The sequence below is a fragment of the Anomaloglossus baeobatrachus genome, chromosome 5 (genome assembly GCF_048569485.1).
Source record: "Anomaloglossus baeobatrachus isolate aAnoBae1 chromosome 5, aAnoBae1.hap1, whole genome shotgun sequence".
In the NCBI taxonomy this organism is placed as follows: domain Eukaryota; kingdom Metazoa; phylum Chordata; class Amphibia; order Anura; family Aromobatidae; genus Anomaloglossus; species Anomaloglossus baeobatrachus.
The window spans coordinates 226994932-227015072 of record NC_134357.1 but is presented as its reverse complement, the minus strand read 5'-3'; the positions used below and the strand labels follow the sequence as shown (position 1 = coordinate 227015072).

Here is a 20141-nt window from a genome sequence, read left to right as displayed (position 1 = left end):
TAGATAGGAGCTATATTTGGAGAGGGGCCGCAAAAGATGGCAGCTATATGGGGAGAGGAGCCGCATAGAGATGGGAGCTATATGGGGAGAGGAGGCTGCATAGATGGGAACTATATGGGGAGAGGAGGCTGCATAGATGGGAGCTATATGGGAAAAGGAACACATGGGATAAGATCTGCTGGGAAAAGAAGCCATGATGGGATGGCATTTGTAGGGGGAAAGAAGCCACATGGGATGGGATCTGTAGGGGGAAAGGAGCCACATGGGATGGGATCTGTAGGGGAAAGGGGCCATAATGGGATGGGATGTGTAGGGGGAAAGGAGCCACATGGGATGGGATCTGTAGGGGGAAAGGAGCCACATGGGATGGGATCTGTAGGGGGAAAGGGGCCATAATGGGATGGGATCTGTAGGGGGAAAGGCGCCACATGGGATTGGATCTGTAGGGGGAAAGGAGCCACATGGAATGGGATCTGTAGGGGGAAAGGGGCCATAATGGGATGGGATCTGTAGGGGAAAAGGAGCCACATGGGATGGGATCTGTAGGGGGAAAGGAGCCACATGGGATGGGATCTGCAGGGGAAAGAGGCCATAATGGGATGGGATCTGCAGGGGAAAGAGACCACATGGGATTGGATCTGTATTGGGAAGGTCGTCCGTTCAAATTTTAGCAGGGCTCCTTTAGTAATAATTTTTAAAAATTGTAGAAAAAACATTTAATACAATATGACTGACAGTGACTGGAACAACTGGTGCTGGACAGGAGAGTGATGGTATAGGAGGGGAAGAAGGGGAAAGAGATTTTACTTTAAATTACTTGTATATTTTGGTTGAGGAAAGTGCGTGAAAATGGGTGTGGCTAACAAAATGGGTGTGGTTACAGAATGGGTGTGGTTTTCAACTGGGCGGAGTTTACAGAGAACCTGTTGTTAAAAATTTGAATCCTACCCCTGGTTACATGCACTATATAGGGATATGATGTTGGATGTGTCGACACTTCCCGGGTAGAAGGCACTGCGCTGAAACGCGCATAGGGAATTGGTAGTGGCTTCACGTGGATACAGGTACTACACCTATACTTTTACTTGGTTGTATGCATACTATGCATATGGACTAGCCAGGTCGTCACAGGTACTGCAACACACCCCCACCCCGAGACAGGCACATCAGCCAGACACCAAATCCTTGTTGCCTCCCTCCAGGGGCTGATGTCCACACCAGGTGGGGTGGAGCCAGGTGGTTGGCCCCACCCACTGAGGAGTTCACAGTCCTGGAGGCGGGAAAAGGAAGTCAGATCAGTTAGGGAAGTACAAGTGTGAGGAGTCAAGTAGTGGTGGAGGAGTAAACTGACCGTGTCCGGGTGTGTGGCCCGGGCACTAAGAGCAAGGTTGCCAGACGGTGGTGGCCGTCTGCAGGAGAGGCGAATCAACGCGGAACCGTAGGACCGGGGTCGGGCGGTGGCCCGCCGGTACCGAACCGGGGAGCGAAGTGAAGCCAGCACACACAGGCAGGGCCTGCGGACCCCGACCAGGCTTGGAGTCACCGTTAAAGGTCAAATCCGTCAGTGACCGGAACCCCAGGGGTTTCCTAGCAGCCAAGACCCGATAGAAGACAACCGTCCGACCAGTAGAAGGAAATACAGCTACCGCCACAGCTAGAGTTCCAAGGGCCAGAGCCTGCGGGCAAAAGGGCTCCTCCGGCACATATATACGCTGGGGAGCGGGTTACCGGTGGGAAGCCATCAGAGCCGAACATACACAAAGGTGCAGGGAAAGGCAGCCACCACCAACCGTCTGGGAGAGGCCACAGCAGCCGGCTGCGGGACCCGTCCATCCAGCCGTTTGGTTTACCAGAGACTTTGTGTACATTTGTGGCTGAGTGAGTACAACCGTGCCATCCGGCACCGCGCTGCGCAGTCCAGGCGACCCAGCACCTTGCCAACCCTGCCTCCCCGTCACCCCACCGGGCCCCGGGACCACCAACCCCTACCCACGGAGGGGGAAAACAGCATCCCAGCTGCTCCCTACCATCGCTCCCGGGATCCCCGTCACCAGCAGCGGTGGTGCCCAACCTCACCACAACCCGTGGGTGGCGTCACGGACTAAATCCCCAACCCAAACTACCCCTTTCACTCACGGGCGAGGAGCGCCGCTCGAGTCCCCGGATCCGGCCCACCGCTCGAGCCACTGAGCAGCAGCGCTGGACCCGAGCGTTAGCGAGCGTAGCGCCCCGCCGCCCGCGACACTATGTCCTCATGGCACCCCGGAATGATTTGCTTTATATTATCTCAGGCAAAATATGCATTTGTATATAGTAGCAGCATACTATTAGTCCTTTTAGTTATGGGTGACTGATTTGCTATATTTATTTCTTCCACTTTATCATTTATATATCTTATTGTCAGAGGTTCATTGCTATGCCTATGTAATTTTATTTTTTGAAACATGTATTCTATTGGTAGTATTTAATTCTGTTCTCCTGTTTACATAAATGTGATATTTAATATAACTCCGCTGTTGCTATTATATAAAACTAGGGGAAAAAACACCTAGACAATACCTCTAAAAAATAATCTTTAATGATTCGAATTAAAATTCAGACACCATGTGTCTTTCTAGACAATATACAGAACATGAAAGACAGTGTTGGTGAATGCTTAGATGAAAAATAGGAAAGCGTGAGGGAATTGAGCGATAGACCAATTGCTGGAAGAAGGTTATAGATACTGAGTTAAATCCTCAAATTATTCTTCCTATCAACGGAGGGTGTCATACTTTTTTGGACACCCCCCGCTCCAGGTGGCTGACCCTCACTGCCCCTATTATTCACTAACCTATGTCCACCACCAAGAAACCAGGTACAATAGTGTAGGACGAACCACATATACAAAAAGACAATAGCGTTAGATGTATTGGTTCCTAACTGGACCACAATCTCCAGTCAGAGAGCAAAAATAGTTGTTAGGATAGAACCAATGGGCCCACCATATATAGGCCGGCACCCAAGACTATCTCAGGTGATAGAGGTGATCACTAAACCAGCATGCGGAGGAGATTGGGATAAGAAAATCTTACAACGCGAAGCTAGGTGGACGTTCCTACTGGACTCAGTCTCCCCGGGGGGACTCAATGAAAACCTGAGTTTTATTAGCTTCATCTAACCACATGTACTGTATTATTTATGATAGGAGGCTGTGATATCAAGATATTCCCCCTTCTGGGTCATTAATACCCTTTCACTGTATTTCTTCTTTCTTGGACCTCGTTTTTACCATGATGGGCTGGTCCTCTGGACCAGAGGGTGGACCTTGGTTTTCTGGGATGGGGTTACTTTGGTTCCCCTAATAGATAGGTAGGGTGTTTGAATAGCATCTTCGGCAGGTAGGGGCTCTCCTATTCAATAGTTAACTTCTCGGATATGTATTGGCCCACTTTTCATTTCCCAGATTGAGTCATAGGAAGTATATTTATTCACCAACACCGTCTTTCATGTTCTTTAATGATTCGAATTAAAATTCAGACACCATGTGTCTTTCTAGACAATATACAGATTATTTTTTAGAGGTATTGTCTAGCTGGTTTTTTTCCCTGTTGTTCCATACTTCGTTATTTCATTGGTCGTGGTTCTTAATTATATAAAACTAATATTTTTTTAATGATTTTGGGCTAAAATCTGTACTATTTTATCTGGTCTGCTAAATTATTATTTGATTTATAATAATTTTAGACATTTAGCACAAGAGTATGTATTAAAATATTTTTGACCATTATATGTAAAGGATTCCAGTTTATTGAATTATTTATTCATAGCATACATGATAATTTTTTTTTATATTTATTTGGCATAGTGTATAATAATATCATCTTATTGTTACTATTATATCTATTTATATTTATATTGTGGATTAGCATGCATTTATTTATTCTCTGTATCACGTTGTGTAGTGCCACTTTATGGTTATTTGCGATTAATACAATATAACTTAATGTTTTAATGAATTTACTCAATAATGTATATTTTAATACCAATTGTGGTCTGTCGTGCACTTTGTATATAATTCAGTATACTGTGATAGGCATCTCGATCTTAGAAGAATACTGTAAATATAAATATGGTACGTGTACATGTACATAGTACGTGCACAAATAAACCAAATAAGATTTCTGAGAATGTTTTTTTATGGACTACACTGTTGGACATTAGACAGAAAAGGGCCTTTGTGCAAAAACAGCATATTGCATATTAGCAATCAAAATATTTGACATCTAATGAGTTAATTTTCATTAAATCTCAAATATCTCCAATCTCCAAGATCCTTTACTAATATGTAGTAGGTATAATAATAATATTAGCAAATATCTTCAATTAGAAATGTAGTATAGCTCTCCTGAATAACTATGTTGTTTACCTCATGTGCAGGGCATTGCAGTAGCTTAGGTGCCCATGGTTATACCACACTAGCAACTAACTATCACTATATGAGTGGTCATAACCATGGATACATAAGCTACTGTTATACAAGAAGTAAGTAATATAGCTAGTCAGAAGAGCTATACTACATTTCTAATCTGAGGTATTTGCTAATATCATTATTATTACACCTACTACATATTGGGATATGATCTGGGAGATGGGAATACCCCTTTAAGTTCAAATGGGTTTTATCAGAGTTTTCACTGGCGGTGTGTACTTCTTTTCCTTGTATGATGCTGACCAATTCTAAGCAGACAGCAACACTCAGGAGAAAGAAGAACAGCCCCCACAATAGCTTAGAGCAGGGTTATCAGTGTGTGAGATCTAACATTGTCAAGGGAGGAATTTGGGTGAAGACTGCTAATGGAGTCTTCGTTTGGGATACAGAGATGGTGCCGTATTAGCTGTACATCAGTGCCGATATATCAATGTATCAGACAATGAACACACAGACAAGTTCTCCTTCAGCCAGCGTCATCAACTGACTCGTGTATTCGATAGATCCAATTATACAGAAAAGCTACTTCGGCCTTGAAGCTAAACAGGGAGTACTTTTACCCCTTAATTTCTCACAGAGCAGTTTGTTTCTTGTAAATTCTTTCTGTGTGAACATTACTGATAACACTTTTGCAGCTTCACATTCTGGCTTCATTATCTTTGGTTAACCCCTTCATGACTATACAGCTTAGAATTATATTGTGGGTACATGCGATGGCTACATAGACAGACAGATAATTATACAACTACTCTATATTTTGATTATTTATATACACAGATATTCTTATTACGTTTAAACAAACAAACTACAGCTCAGGCGACCTCCACAGTCCCCCCTTAATAAAATATCTGTGAATATTGTAAACTCCAAATTTTAATATTTTCCCCATTTAGATAAATTTTATTATTTGGAACTTATTTGTAACCTACTGCCTTTGGGACTTTAATTATATCTATAACTATATATGTGCTCTTTTTATGAAATTATTATCTAATTTAACATTACAGGCTTTAGCTCACCCCTTAAGTACTTATTTTATTTATATAAAAATAACTTTATGATTTATAGAAACTATTAGAATTGGCGTTATTACTTTCATTAAGGCACATTATTTTGATTAAGAAAAATTGAATTAGACCTTATTTAAAAATTAGCACATAATTAAAAAAAACAGAAGAACATTTGCTACAAATTGTCTATGATTCTTCTTTTCGGATATGAAACAAAAAGGAGGATGCTTTATCAGTGCTAGTCTACTTAGGGCCACTTCGTGAACTTGGATAATCTGTTCTTGAAAAAAAAAAAAAACCATGATGAGACTTGTTATAAACAGTTTGTGGCGCTGACTTGGAGAAACCTTCCTGGAATAATGGGTAGAATAACAGCCGCTTTCTGCTTCGGTTGTTTCGGGTCCATTGGTTTCTGAGATGTGACGTTAACTCGCGTGTCACTGCCAGTGCTCAGCAGACTAAGCCGGGTAGACATCAGCCTGATGGGATAGGCTCTTCCAAAACTTTTCCCGAGATGAAAGAATCCATAGCTAGTATTTTGTATTAAGGAAAATCACTGAATATATTCATATGAGTTGGTAGGAGACAAAAACATTTATAAATGGTTAGATTACAGTAACCAAACCACATTTTTGGGTCTATGAAATGGCTGAATTATTTTAGATTACTCAATTCGTACCCTCAACAGTCCCCCCTTGACTCACTTCTGCCATTTCCAAATACTAAGGGTACTGTGTTCCCTTAGGAAAAGAGGAAGAAAAATCTGTTAGGAAATCCTGCCTAACTGAACGTTGAGGCATGGGTGGAGAGGGGAAAGGGGTTTCTTCACTGATTTGAGACCAAGGACTCCTAGGCGAGTCCTCACCCTTTGTAGTTGGACTTTCCCATGTCTCAAGGTTCTCTAAGTCCTTTCTTCTAACTGTTTTGGCAATGATGGTCTAAGACTGTACAGATCTTTTTGTAAAGGATAAATATGAGCAGGACGCCCAGTGCAGCTCCGGTGGATCGACCCTTCTGCAATACGGGGCGTGAATCCATGTTGTCCAGCCGTTGAGCTTCATCGAAATTTCTGAACCAGCTCATCTAATCTTGGCTTATGACTCTTTCTCGTTTGTCTTTTTAGGATTAAGCAGTCATCTGATTGAAAACCATATTCTACTGACTTTGATTTAGGATCTGGAATTAGAAAATACACTTGTTTATTTCACTAATTAGTCAATCATATGAAAATTGTACGTGCTTTGCGCTAAACCAAAAAACATTTTACATAGAGACCTGTTTATTACTAAAGAGAAACAAAACACACACTAAAGAGAAACAAAACACGCATTGGTTTACAACTTATTAGTTTTTTGGGGGTTTTTTTACATACCACTTGCATTATGTGAATTTTCAGCAATGACGTCGTTTTCTGCACAGGAAAGCCTCTGACCAGACCTGGAAAGAAATCTACACAAAACGCACAGACTGGTATACAACATGCTCATGATATACATCTATAATCAGTTTGCAGTCTCTAAAAATGGGTAGAGCAGATGTAGGGTGTTTCTGCGGACTCTTTACAGTTTTTCTTCATTGTTTCAAAAACGTGTTTTACAAGACCGGGTGAGTTTGGTGACACCAGGGTTCAGTACTCAGGTAGGCAAAGCGCACACTGATATCCAGCTTTCACAGATTTTAATCCATGTTACTTGGGCCATCATTTAGAAGAGATCTCATGGCAGAGAAAGCTTACCGCCCTTCATCCACAGACCTTCCTCAGTCAGCTGGCTCCCTGCGTCTTGGACTCCACTCCTTGTTGATTCGCTTGTTCCTATAGGGATTTAAGAACACAAGGAGTGACAGAAGTCACTGACGTGACAGGGGTCACCGAGGTATGGTCTATATTCATGGTAAAGGACTCCTCAACTCTAGGCCCGTTCACTGCTTCTTGGTCAGCTGCACCTGTGCGGGGATCTCCATCCGATTCCATCAGCTCAGATCTAGACTTTATCTTCAGCATACCTAGCTTATTTGACAACAGGAAAGATCTACATCCTACATACATTTTGACTATCTTACCTACCTCTGCTCCACCCATCTAGAGAGGCACTTACATCACTTCCTCCTGTTCCAATAGGAGGGGAGAGAGTGGCTTAAATTTAGACTACCTCATGTTGTGTAACCTGTAGCATATCCAGTGCAGAATTGACGACCATTTTGTTCCATCTATAAAAACAAAAACTAAAAGAAATATGCATTTGATCATCCTTATAAGAGACATTTCATAGTAGTCCAATAAACATGATATAACTGTTGCAAAAGAAAGGCCATCTTTAAAGCCTATCCAATATGTCTGCTGCGCCTTCTACTGCTGAAAAAATATAATAGATATCTTCTCCCCCCCCTTTATTTTTGTTTTTATGTACTACTTTGGCAACATTTATAGGTTTATTACAGCAGACAATATGATTAAAGAACTAATAAATATAACTTATACCTCTACTGGGGAATTTTGAAAGCTTACAACACGGTTCATATATATTCTGCATCTACAAAAGAAAGGAAACTAATTAATATTGGCAGTTTGTATGCAAAAATATAAAATAAAAACAAAACCATAAAAACAAAAAAACCTAATTTGTATACGTCATGAACAGCCGGGGGAGTCACTCAGAAATCCCACCGCTGCCACCAATATGTCAGGAATACAGTCATATGAAAAAGTTTGGGCACCCCTATTAATGTTAACCTTTTTTCTTTATAACAAATTGGGTTTTTGCAACAGCTATTTCAGTTTCATATATCTAATAACTGATGGACTCAGTAATATTTCTGGATTGAAATGAGGTTTATTGTACTAACAGAAAATGTGCAATCCGCATTTAATCAAAATTTGACTGGTGCAAAAGTATGGGCGCCCTTATCAATTTCTTGATTTGAACACTCCTAACTACTTTTTACTGACTTACTAAAGCACTAAATTGGTTTTGTAACCTCATTGAGCTTTGAACTTCATAGGCAAGTGTATCCAATCATGAGAAAAGGTATTTAAGGTGGCCACTTGCAAGTTGTTCTTCTATTTGAATCTCCTATGAAGAGTGGCATCATAGGCTCCTCAAAACAACTCTCAAATGATCTGAAAACAAAGATAATTCAACATAGTTGTTCAGGGGAAGGAAAGTTGTCTCAGAGATTTAAACTGTCAGTTTCCACTGTGAGCAACATAGTAAGGAAATCAAGGAAAAGTATCAAAAAGGCAGAGAAGAAGAATGGTGAGAACAGTCAAGGACAATCCACAGACCACCTCCAAAGACCTGCAGCTTCATCTTGCTGCAGATGGTGTCAATGTGTGTCGGTCAACAATACAGCGCACATTGCACAAGGAAAAGCTGTATGGGAGAGTGATGCAAAAGAAGCCGTTTCTGCAACCATGCCACAAACAGAGTCGCCTGAGGTATGCAAAAGCACATTTGGACAAGCCAGTTACATTTTGGAAGAAGGTCCTGTGAACTGATGAAACAAAGATTGAGTTGTTTGGTCATACAAAAAGGCATTATGCATGGAGGCAAAAAAACACGGCATTCCAAGAAAAGCACTTGCTACCCACAGTAAAATTTGGTGGAGGTTCCATCACGCTTTGGGGCTGTGTGGCCAATGCCGGCACCAGGAATCTTGTTAAAGTTGAGGGTCGCATGGATTCAACTCAGTATCAGCAGATTCTTGACAATAATGTGCAAGAATCAGTGACGAAGTTGAAGTTACGCAGGGGATGGATATTTCAGCAAGACAATGATCCAAAACACTGCTCCAAATCTACTCAGGCATTCATGCAGAGGAACAATTACAATGTTCTGGAATGGCCATCCCAGTCCCCAGACCTGAATATCATTGAAAATCTGTGGGATGATTTGAAGCGTGCTGTCCATGCTCGGCGACCATCAAACTTAACTGAACTGGAATTGTTTTGTAAAGAGGAATGGTCAAATATACCTTCATCCAGGATCCAGGAACTCATTAAAAGCTACAGGAAGCAACTAGAGGCTGTTATTTTTGCAAAAGGAGGATCTACAAAATATTAATGTCACTTTTATGTTGAGGTGCCCATACTTTTGCACCAGTCAAATTTTGTTTAAATGCGGATTGCACATTTTCTGTTAGTAATATTTCTGGATTGAAATGAGGTTTATTGTACTGAGTCCATAATTTATTAGATATATGAAACTGAAATAGCTGTTGCAAAAACCCAAATTGTTATAAAGAAAAAAGGTTAACATTAATAGGGGTGCCCAAACTTTTTCATATGACTGTATGTCACGAACAGGGGGGTAGGAAGCAGAAATTACGCCCCTCCTTTCTACCACCCTGCCGACAGACAGACAGAGCAAGTGACGCGCTCTCTAGCGCCCCTCTTATAGTCAGGCCAATTATGGAATTGCCCGACAATAAGCAAGGAGGCCGCTCTTCTACTTATGCCGATGATTAAAGGGCTCCTGGTGAGAGTAGGGTATATATTCCCCCGACCTCAGCGGATGGAATATATAAAAACCTCCCCAAATCTCACTGGCCGCCCCACAATGATCCTTGGCACAAACTCGCTGCCAGCAACCGATTTACGGTAACTATTAACCGAGCACACAGACGTGGGATTCAAGATCGAGATAACAGAACAGCCCATTAATTATATATTTTAATCAGCCTAAGGCACACTAGAACTACAATATATACAATATGGAATCTACAGGACATACATAGGTCAGAGAACATTTACAAATAAGGCATGGTTACAAACAGGCATACAGTTCAAGCAGTTACCTTGTGCGTCTGGCCACAGGGGGGCGCTGTTCGACCAGGATTAAAGGAACTTTCCCACAAGTGTATCCACACGTGACCCTCGGCAAAGAACACCTAAAAAATGGCTGCACTGAGGTTATCAACTTGGCTCAATCCAGGTCCCCTCCTACCTTAGTGACCTCACAGGGAGCACTGCCCCTTCCCTGTCTTGAGTCTAAGATACTATCCCAAAAGGGAATTTTATCCGCAACTCCGGACTGGGAGGTCCGATCGGGACTGTTCTGGTGTCATCAGATCCGTCCGGGTCCCCTCTGCATTTTGAGTCCAAGCACAATTCATCTACCGGACTCCTACTCGCAGTTCTCTGTATCTCGCCGCCCCGGGGCACGACAAAGATATCGAGGGTATGCAGAGATGCGGCTCAAAGTCCCGATTCTAACGATGTAGGGGGTGTATGGCTGAGACGCACGGTAATGTCATAACTATGTATGATATTACGGAGCCAGGAATATGCATTCCTGCTGTGATTAGCTTCCTTTTCTTTTGCTAAGTTCCTGTCCACTCTCTTTGATGAATGGACACAACCCCACAGGGGGTCTTCCTCTAGCTTGGCTGTGTAATTGGATTTGACAAGTTTCCAGATGTTGGGCATCTGAGAAGGATCTCTGTGTGAGAAGGGAGGGGGGGTGACATTAGGAGGGCTGACTGACATGACTGAATATCATAATGTATCGTCATATCTCCAGATTCCCCTCACCCCTCCCCCCCTTTAGAGGGCGCTAGGGGGCAGCACACTCCAGTGTTTCCCCGTGCGCCCGTCCGTGACCTCTCCTTGTCGGGACAGCCCATCTGCGTTACCATGGTCTCGGGCCTTCTTGTGGCAAATGGTGAAGTTGTACTGCTGGAGCGCGAGGCTCCATCGCAACAACCTCCCATTCGTCCCGGAGACTGTGTGTAACCAGCTGAGGGGATTGTGGTCTGTCTCCACGATGAAGTGGCACCCATATAGGTAGGGTTGCAGATGCTGCAGAGCCCATACTATGGCTAGGCATTCCTTTTCCATCGTGGAGTAGGCCACTTCCCTCGGCAACAGCTTCCTGCTCAGGTACAAGACGGGGTGCTCTTGGTTCGCAGAGTCCACCTGGCTGAGCACCGTACCAACGCCGAAGTCACTGGCGTCGGTTTGTACTACAAACGGCCACATGAAGTCGGCTGCCTGTAGTACTGATGAGGTGGACAGGGCACCCTTTAGGGTCCGGAAGGCTGTCTCGCAGTCCACTGTCCAATCGACTGCAGAGGGCAGCTTCTTCTTGGTGAGGTCCATCAGGGGCTTTGCCAGGCTACTATAGTGTGGAACAAACCTCCTATAGTACCCGGCGCTCCCCAAGAATGACATCACCTGCTTCTTGGTTCTGGGGGTGGGCCAGGACGTGATGGCCTCCACTTTCTCAGGCTCTGGCTTCAGAGCTCCCCCGCCTACCCGGTGACCCAGGTAGTGGACCTCGCTCATGGCCAGCTGACACTTTCCCGGCTTGATGGTCAAACCTGCCTGGTGGATCCGCCTCAGCACCTGTGCTAGATGCTCTAGGTGATCCTCCCAGGTGGGACTGAAGACGGCAATGTCATCCAGGTACGCGGCTGCGTACCCTTCAAGTCCCTTGAGCAGGGTGTTGACCATCCGCTGGAAAGTGGCAGGGGCATTCTTCATTCCGAATGGCATCACCGTGGACTGGGACAGTCCAAATGGGGTAATAAAGGCAGAGCCAATATCTGCCAATCTGCCAATATCCCCGACTCAGATCGATGATGGTCAGGTACTGAGCCCCGGCCAACTGATCGAGCAGGTCATCGATGCGTGGCATTGGGTATGCATCGGCGACTGAGACAGCATTGAGCCCCCTGTAGTCCACGCAGAACCGAGTGGTTCGGTGTTTCTTTGGGACGAGGACTACAGGCGAGGCCCAAGCGCTGTTGGATGCCTGGATCACCCCCAGCTTCAGCATCTCATCAATCTCCTGGCACATGTGTTGCTGCACCTCCAGGGAGACCCGATATGCTGAACGCCGGATCGGGGGTGACCCCCGGTGTCCACGTGATGGATGGCCAACTCAGTCCTTCCGGGCTGGTTGGTAAACAACTCCCGGAAAGGATGTAAGGTGGCCCACAGCTGGGACCGTTGGTCCTCCAAAAGCTGGTGGCCAACCTCCACATCCTCAATGGATCCACCCTCCCTGACCTGGGCAAGCATATCCAAGAGGGTTTCCGCCTCTCCCTCCTCGAGCAGGTTGCACACGGGGAGCGCACATGCCTCCCGCTCATGATGTGTTTTCATCATGTTCATATGGAAGGCCTTCCGCCTCCCACGGGCAGGGTCCAGGGTGATCAGGTATGTTACAGGGTTGAGCTGCCGGTACATGAGGTATGGGCCTTCCCAGGCTGCCTGAAGCTTATCCTGTGGTATGGGGACCAGTACCCACACCTTTTGACCCACCTGGTAGGTCCTCTCACAAGCATTCTGTTCGTACCACCGCTTCTGATCGGCCTGGGCTTGAGCCATATTGTCGTGCACCAGCTGCATCAAGGCCTGCATTTTGTCCCGAAAGTGCATGACATACTCAATGACAGACTCTCCAGGGGTAGCCAAATCCCCTTCCCAAACCTCTTTCACCAGAGCCAGGGGGCCCCGCACACGTCTCCCGGTAAGCAAATAACAGGTGTGGGAGATTACGCTCGCAGTCACGCCCATGGGAGTCGACCAACATCTTAAGCATCTGCTTTAAGGTGCCATTGAACCGCTCGCACAGGCCATTAGTCTGTGGATGGTACGGGCTGGCCACCAGATGTTGCACCTGGACTTGCTTATAGAGGGCCTTCATCAGCTGTGACATGAATTGGGTCCCCCGGTCAGTGAGCATTTCCTGGGGAAAACCCACTCAGGAGAATATCTCCAGCAATGCGGTGGCCACCTTGTCAGCCCGAATGGACGACAAGGCCACCGCTTCAGGGTACCGAGTGGCATAATCTACTACCGTCAGTATGAAGCGTTTCCCGGAGCTGCTGGGGATGGCCAGTGGGCCGACCAGATCCACAGCCACCCTCCTGAAAGGCTCCTAATGATGGGCAAAGATACCAGTGGGACTTTGGGGAGTGGCCCCACCTTCCCCACTCTCTGACAGGTGTCACACGAACGGCAGTAGGCAGCTACATCGGCCCCCATTTTTGGCCAGTAGAAATGCTGGGTTAACCTGGCCTTGGTCTTAGCGATCCCTAGGTATCCGGCCATCGGAATCTCATGCGCAATCCGCAACAACTCCGTCCGGAATGGATAGGGTACCACCAACTGCCGGTCCCTGGGCCATGCCTCTGGTGAACCCTGCTGGACCGTGACCCGATACAGCCGTCCTTGGTCCCAGACCACTCACTCCGGGTCCGAGTCCGAGGGAGGCTGTGCCGCCTGCTCCTTAAGAGCTTTCAGGCTGTCATCAGCTTCTAACGCTGCCTGAAACCCCTGACTAGATGTGGCCAGAATTGACGAGACTGTCACATCTTCGGTTAGTACCCCAGGACCTGTGTCCTGGCCTCTGCCTGACTCGGCTGCCACTTGGTCAGAAGGGGAAGAGCTATCGGACCTCCGGGAGGCCCCTTGGCTTCCAGCACTCCCAGTGCGGGTGACAGCGGCCACAGCCTCTGTTACCGTGGGTCGTGCCTGCTCCTCCTCCGTTCCTGACCAAGTCGCCGGTTCAGGCAGACCTACCTGGCTTCCTGACACCCCGGTTGTGGGGGACCCCTGCACCGAGATCTTACCTGGGAGCACTTCCACTCCTGGGCCAGCCCCAATCTCACCTGCCTGTTCCCCCCCTGCAGCAACAGAACCCCGCTGTGAAATCTCTGGGGACCCCGCATTTGCTATAGTAGCCCCCACCCCACACATTGGTTCTCTCCCTGCAGTACCCTGCTCTCTGCTTATCCCTGCAGAGGGCAACAGATCCCAGCTACCTGGCTGATCATTTGTAGAGGCATTGTCACACACTTCTCCAACCCCCTCCCCTGTCATAGCTGCAGCTGTGTGTGTCTATGGTGTCTCTGTAAGCAGAAAACTCAGAGTTCACTCCCTCCTCCCTTAAATCATGCACAGATAACACATCAACATTGTCAGGGGGTATGTCATTACTGGCTGAAAGATCAGCTCTTGGGGATTCGGGGGCCTCAAACTGGGAGGTTATCCGCCCAAAATCTGTCCCAAGTAACACTTTGGCGGGAATCTGATCAGTTATCCTCACCTCCCTCACCCCTCGTCCTGTGCCCCAATCCAAATAAATCTTGGCGACGGGCAGCGCCGGGTCAATGCCTCCAATCCCGGAGACAGCAAGGGTTTTTACGGGTACCAAGTCTTGGGGGGACACCATCTCAGTCCGTACCAGAGTCACCTCAGCGGCACAGTCTCGCAGTCCCATTGTCGTAGACCGGCCGACTGTGACGGGCTGTAAGTTGTCCCGGGACCTACCACCACCCCCACCCACACACCACACCGTGGGCGGTTTTTGGGACGGAGACAGGGACGGGGCCTTGGGGCGCTGAGGGCACATGGCCTTGAAGTGTCCAGGTTGGTTGCACTCGTGGCACCGCCTTGGTTCTGCCACGGGCCTGGAAAGGGAAGTTGGGGGGGAAATCCCCCCTGCAGTCTAAGGGCAGGTGGGCAGTCGCAGAATTCAACTTACCCCCTCTCCAGGTGCTGCTGGCGGCCGCTCTCATGGCCTCAGGGGCCCGATTGTTGGTGTAGTCATCCGCCAGGGCAGCTGTAGCAGTGGACCCCTTTGGCTTCTGGTCTCGGATGAACTGGCGGAGATCCTCAGGGCAGTTCCACAAGAGTTGCTCAGTGATGAACAAATCCAGGATCTCCGGTCCGGTGGTAAGCTGCAGGCCTTGGGTCCAGTGGTCGGCAGCTCGGACAAGTGCCCACCGGTGGTCAGCCCAGGAGTCCTTTGGTCCCTTCTGCAGGCTCTGGAACTTCTTGCGGTAGGACTCCGGAGTGAGGTTGTACTGTTGGATCACGGCCCGCTTGATGGTGTCATAGCCCTGATCTGCCTCAGTAGGCAAGTCGCCAAGGATATCCAGGGCCTTACCCCTTAAATGGGGGGTCAAGTATTTGGCCCACTGGTCCTTGTCCAGATGGTGCTGCCGGCAAGTCCGTTCAAAGGCCGTCAGAAAAGAGTCCAAGTCTCCATCCTTCTCCAGCACTGGGAAGTCCTCAACACGGACCTTTGGAGGCTTGGTGTCTCGACTGTCCCGGGTGGATGATGAGGACTGGAGCTGAGCTAGCTGCAGCTGGAGGTCACGCGCTGCCTGTCGCTCCGCAGCCTCACACGCTGCCTGTCACTCCGCAGCCTCAGCCTCACATGCTGCCAGATGCCCACGCTCTGCCATGAGTATCTCGTAGGTATCCCGGTCTCCAGCTATAAGCCTGCCTAGGGCTGCTTGAAAGAGGGCCTCTGCACCTCTCAGGCCGGAGGGATTTGCAAGTGGTGATCTGCGGCATGCTGCAGAACCAGGTGATTCACTGTCCATTGCAGAGCGGAGGGCTGGCATCTGGCTCCCTGAGGACATTTGGGTGTGCTCCTCTTTATCTTGTCCATAATAGCCAGGTTGTGCGATGTCCTCTGCAGAGCTGTTCTCTGGCGTCGGCCTCTTGGAGGGCTCGTGGACAACCTCCTCATTGCTGTCCACAGCACCGTCCTCCATCTCCTCGCCTCTGGCCAGAGCATCGGCCAGTTCTTTCGCTTTGCTCCTGGTGCCATCAGCCATTGTTGCAGACTTTGGTCACTGACACAGAACTGCCACCTGATGCACCCACACACCTTACAGTATCTGCACTCTTGACACTAGTGTTGGTCTGGTCTAAAGACCCCAGCAGCAACAGCTGCTACTGGCAGTCTTTGAGTGTCTGGGAGTATGGGTCTCACACTCACACACACTATTATCTCGATCCCACCGCTTGCCACCAATATGTCATGAACAGCCGGGGGAGTCACTCAGAAATCCCACCGCTGCCACCAATATGTCAGGAATATGTCACGAACAGGGGGGTGGGAAGCGGGAATTACGTCCCTCCTTTCTACCACCCTGCCGACAGACAGACAGAGCACGTGACACGCTCTCTAGCGCCCCTCTTATAGTCAGGCCAATTATGGAATTGCCTGACAATAAGCAAGGAGGCCGCTCTTCTACTTATGCCAATGATTGAAGGGCTCCCGGTGAGAGTAGGGTATATATTCCCCCGACCTCAGTGGACGGAATATATAAAAACCTTCCCAAATCTCACTGGCCACCCCACAATGATCCTTGGCACAAACTCGCTGCCAGCAACCGATTTACGGTAACTATTAACCGAGCACACAGACGTGGGATTCAAGATCGAGATAACAGAACAGCCCATTAATTATATATTTTAATCAGCCTAAGGCACACTAGAACTACAATATATACAATATGGAATCTACAGGACATACATAGGTCAGAGAACATTTACAAATAAGGCATTGTTACAAACAGGCATACAGTTCAAGCAGTTACCTTGTGCGTCTGGCCACAGGGGGGCGCTGTTCGACCAGGATTAAAGGAACTTTCCCACAAGTGTATCCACACGTGACCCTCGGCAAAGAACACCTAAAAAATGGCTGCACTGAGGTTATCAACTTGGCTCAATCCAGGTCCCCTCCTACCTTAGTGACCTCACAGGGAGCACTGCCCCTTCCCTGTCTTGAGTCTAAGATACTATCCCAAAAGGGAATTTTATCCGCAACTCCGGACTGGGAGGTCCGATCGGGATGGTTATGGTGTCATCAGATCCGTCCCAGTCCCCTCTGCATTTTGAGTCCAAGCACGAATCATCTACCGGACTCCTACTCGCAGTTCTTTGTATCTCGCCGCCCCGGGGCATGACAAAGATATCGAGGGTATGCAGAGATGCGGCTCGAAGTCCCGATTCTAACGATGTAGGGGGTGTATGGCTGAGATGCACGGTAATGTCATAACTGTGTATGATATTACGGAGCCAGGAATATGCATTCCTGCTGTGATTAGCTTCCTTTTGTTTTGCTAAGTTCCTGTCCACTCTCTTTGATGAATGGACAAAACCCCCCAGGGGGTCTTCCTCTAGCTTGGCTGTGTAATTGGATTTGACACCTTTCCAGATGTTGGGCATCTGAGAAGGATCTCTGTGTGAGAAGGGAAGGGGGGTGACATCAGGTGGGCTGACTGACATGACTGAATATCATAATGTATCGTCATATCTCCGGATTCCCCTCACAGTATACTTTAAGAAATATAATTTTCCTTGCAAAATTAATTTAATTATTTAGATATAAGCAGAATGCTATTGATAATTTTATGTAAAATTTTGAATTCTAAGGATTAAATAAAATCCACTCTACCAGCCGGAAAAAGCACTTATCAGTAAGGAATGAAGCACATGCAGTCCTGCAAATCTGTGCAGAAGGCATGTTTTCCTACTTCGTCTTTTTTTTTTCCTCTTTACAATTTGTGATAAGCAGCAGGTTATAATGAGTACACTCTCCCACACATCTCTGCAGGCTTATGGCTCCCACTTGTCCTTCAGGGTGCGCCATATTAGAATGGCTGGTGGGAAAAACAGATACAAGAGGGGCCATGGACAGAACTTTTATTACAATCACAGTAAATAACTTTTACAACAGACATTTATCCTGAACGGCATCATTAGAACGGGTGCCTTGGGACTGGAAATCACTGCAGCAAAAGGGCAAGCAGTCTCCTGCTTTTATTTTGGTGAGAGTAACCAGGTGCTTCTGAGCAGCTGAATATAACTGGTGGACCTGTAGCATCTTCCTATAAAATCGCATAGGGTTAATTTCGGGATCTGGCAGACAGTGGATTAATGCCGCTGACTGGGTGGGGTTGAAAGGGACATATTTGAATGAGGGCTGTTCCTCCTCAGGTTTGGGGTAAGGCTCACTATGTATCCTATCGGAAAGAGGGGGATTCAAGGGGAGGGGATTGGTAACTGGGGAGCGTGGCTTCAGACTGGCCGGTGAGGGGTGAGATGGCATTGCAGGTACAGGAGGGGCCAGGGGTATGGGTGTGGATAACAGCTCCTGAGTCTGCTCGGTTGTTCTCTGGTGTACAGGAGGCACATAGTAACCTCCTCCGGGGGTTAAAACAGGGAGGATTGGGACAGGCTTATGGCCATAATTCAGGTGTGGGCGGTGAGCTGTACAATTTTTACAACCATCTCTCCAGTCTGTGCTGTGGTAGCCACACTGGTAACATGTGCATTTGGCTGGGTCATATAGAGACTATTACTCAATTGGTACTTCTGGATGGATAGAGGCAGGAATGGGCAGGGTTAATGTGAGAGTTGTGGCGGATGCCTCTACTAACTGTGAGGTGAATGCTGTTACAGAGGGAACTAATGCCGGAGTGGGCAGTACCGGAAGAGTTAAGGAATTCTGGCTAGTAGGTGGGACCGCAGCATCTATGAGCAGCTCTGAGGCTTGTCTAGAATCAGGCTACAACGTAGCAACAAAACAACCTTCTTGAGTGCCCCTAAGACCATCCTCAGACTTGGGTAATATATAGTAAAACAACATCTCCTTGCTCTTCTTCATCTTTGACCTCAATATATCTTTCTGATAGCAATACCTGCCTTACTGTGCCAAACTACTTTGCATCAATCAACAAGTAATACTCTGAAAGTCTCCGGGGCATGATGCACAGCTTAGCTCTCTCCAGCACGTGCCCCCCACCTAAGGAATGTTCACTAAATCCAACACATTCTGTGAATCTTAAGGTTTCTTAACCTTGTCTTCTCTGTTCTAAACATTTTTGCTATCTTGGTGGTGTCCGGATTACACTAATTTATGACTATGCGGCGTGCGTTAGAGTCCGGCCGACACCTAAGGCTCCACCTCTATACTAGCCGCTTCCTCAGCTATATAGTAATAAGGGTATCCCGCGCTTGGAGGAGGGGTACAAAATGTATTCCCTCCGGACTTGATCAGCTGCACCAATATTTTTTATTGTCCTAATCCCTATCTTCTTTCACTGAGGATTAGAGATGAGCGAACCAGGCGCGGTTCGGCTCGAGTTCGGTTCGCCGAACGGAGGCCGCGTTCGAGTTCGGCGAACTGTTCGACGAACCACTCGAACCCCATAGGAAACAATGGGAGGCAATCACAAACACATAAAAACACCTAGAAAACACCCTCAAAGGTGTCCAAAAGGTGACAAACAACTCACAAGACAACACAAACACATGGGAAAGTGACAAGAACAAATTCTCATGCGAAAACAAAACAGCTTGACGAGGAAAAAGAGGATGAGACACAGATATGAGTATATGCAAGGGAACATCAATGCCATTACTGTGCAACTTGAGCCTTGCTCATTCTAGGCTTCCAATCTGGGTAAATTGCCAGAGTTTGCCACGTATGCCTTGGGGATCTTGTCGTGTCCCGCAGCCAGCATTCTCTCGGAATGTGTCTTCAGTGCTGCTGGGGGTGTGCTGACAGATAAGCACACGCGTCTGTCCACTGACAAGGTGGACATACTAACGTTCACCAAGATGAACAAGTCATGCCTCACAGAGGACTTTTCTTCCCCTGGGTCATCCAGGGGAGGCGAAAGGCACGTGTATTTTTGAGAGTGCTTCATGCAAAGCATCTTTTTCATTTTGAAAATGGGGGTCAACTGATGCCAGTCAAGTGGGGTGTTTGTGGCCCAATAAGTGGAAACGAGGGAGACTGTGGTTGGAGTCCCCTCGCTGTGTTATACAGAATTATACAGAAAAGCTACTTCGGCCTTGAAGCTAAACAGGGAGTACTTTTACTCCTTAATTTCTCACAGTGCAGTTC

At 47.1% G+C, this 20141-nt stretch overlaps 1 protein-coding gene across 4 annotated transcripts in view; it reads left to right on the top strand.

The window, feature by feature from the left end:
- Positions 1-20141, top strand: part of SMTNL1 (smoothelin like 1) — a 549144-nt gene that overhangs the window by 184360 nt on the left and 344643 nt on the right. The gene's annotated exons all lie outside the window — the stretch shown is intronic.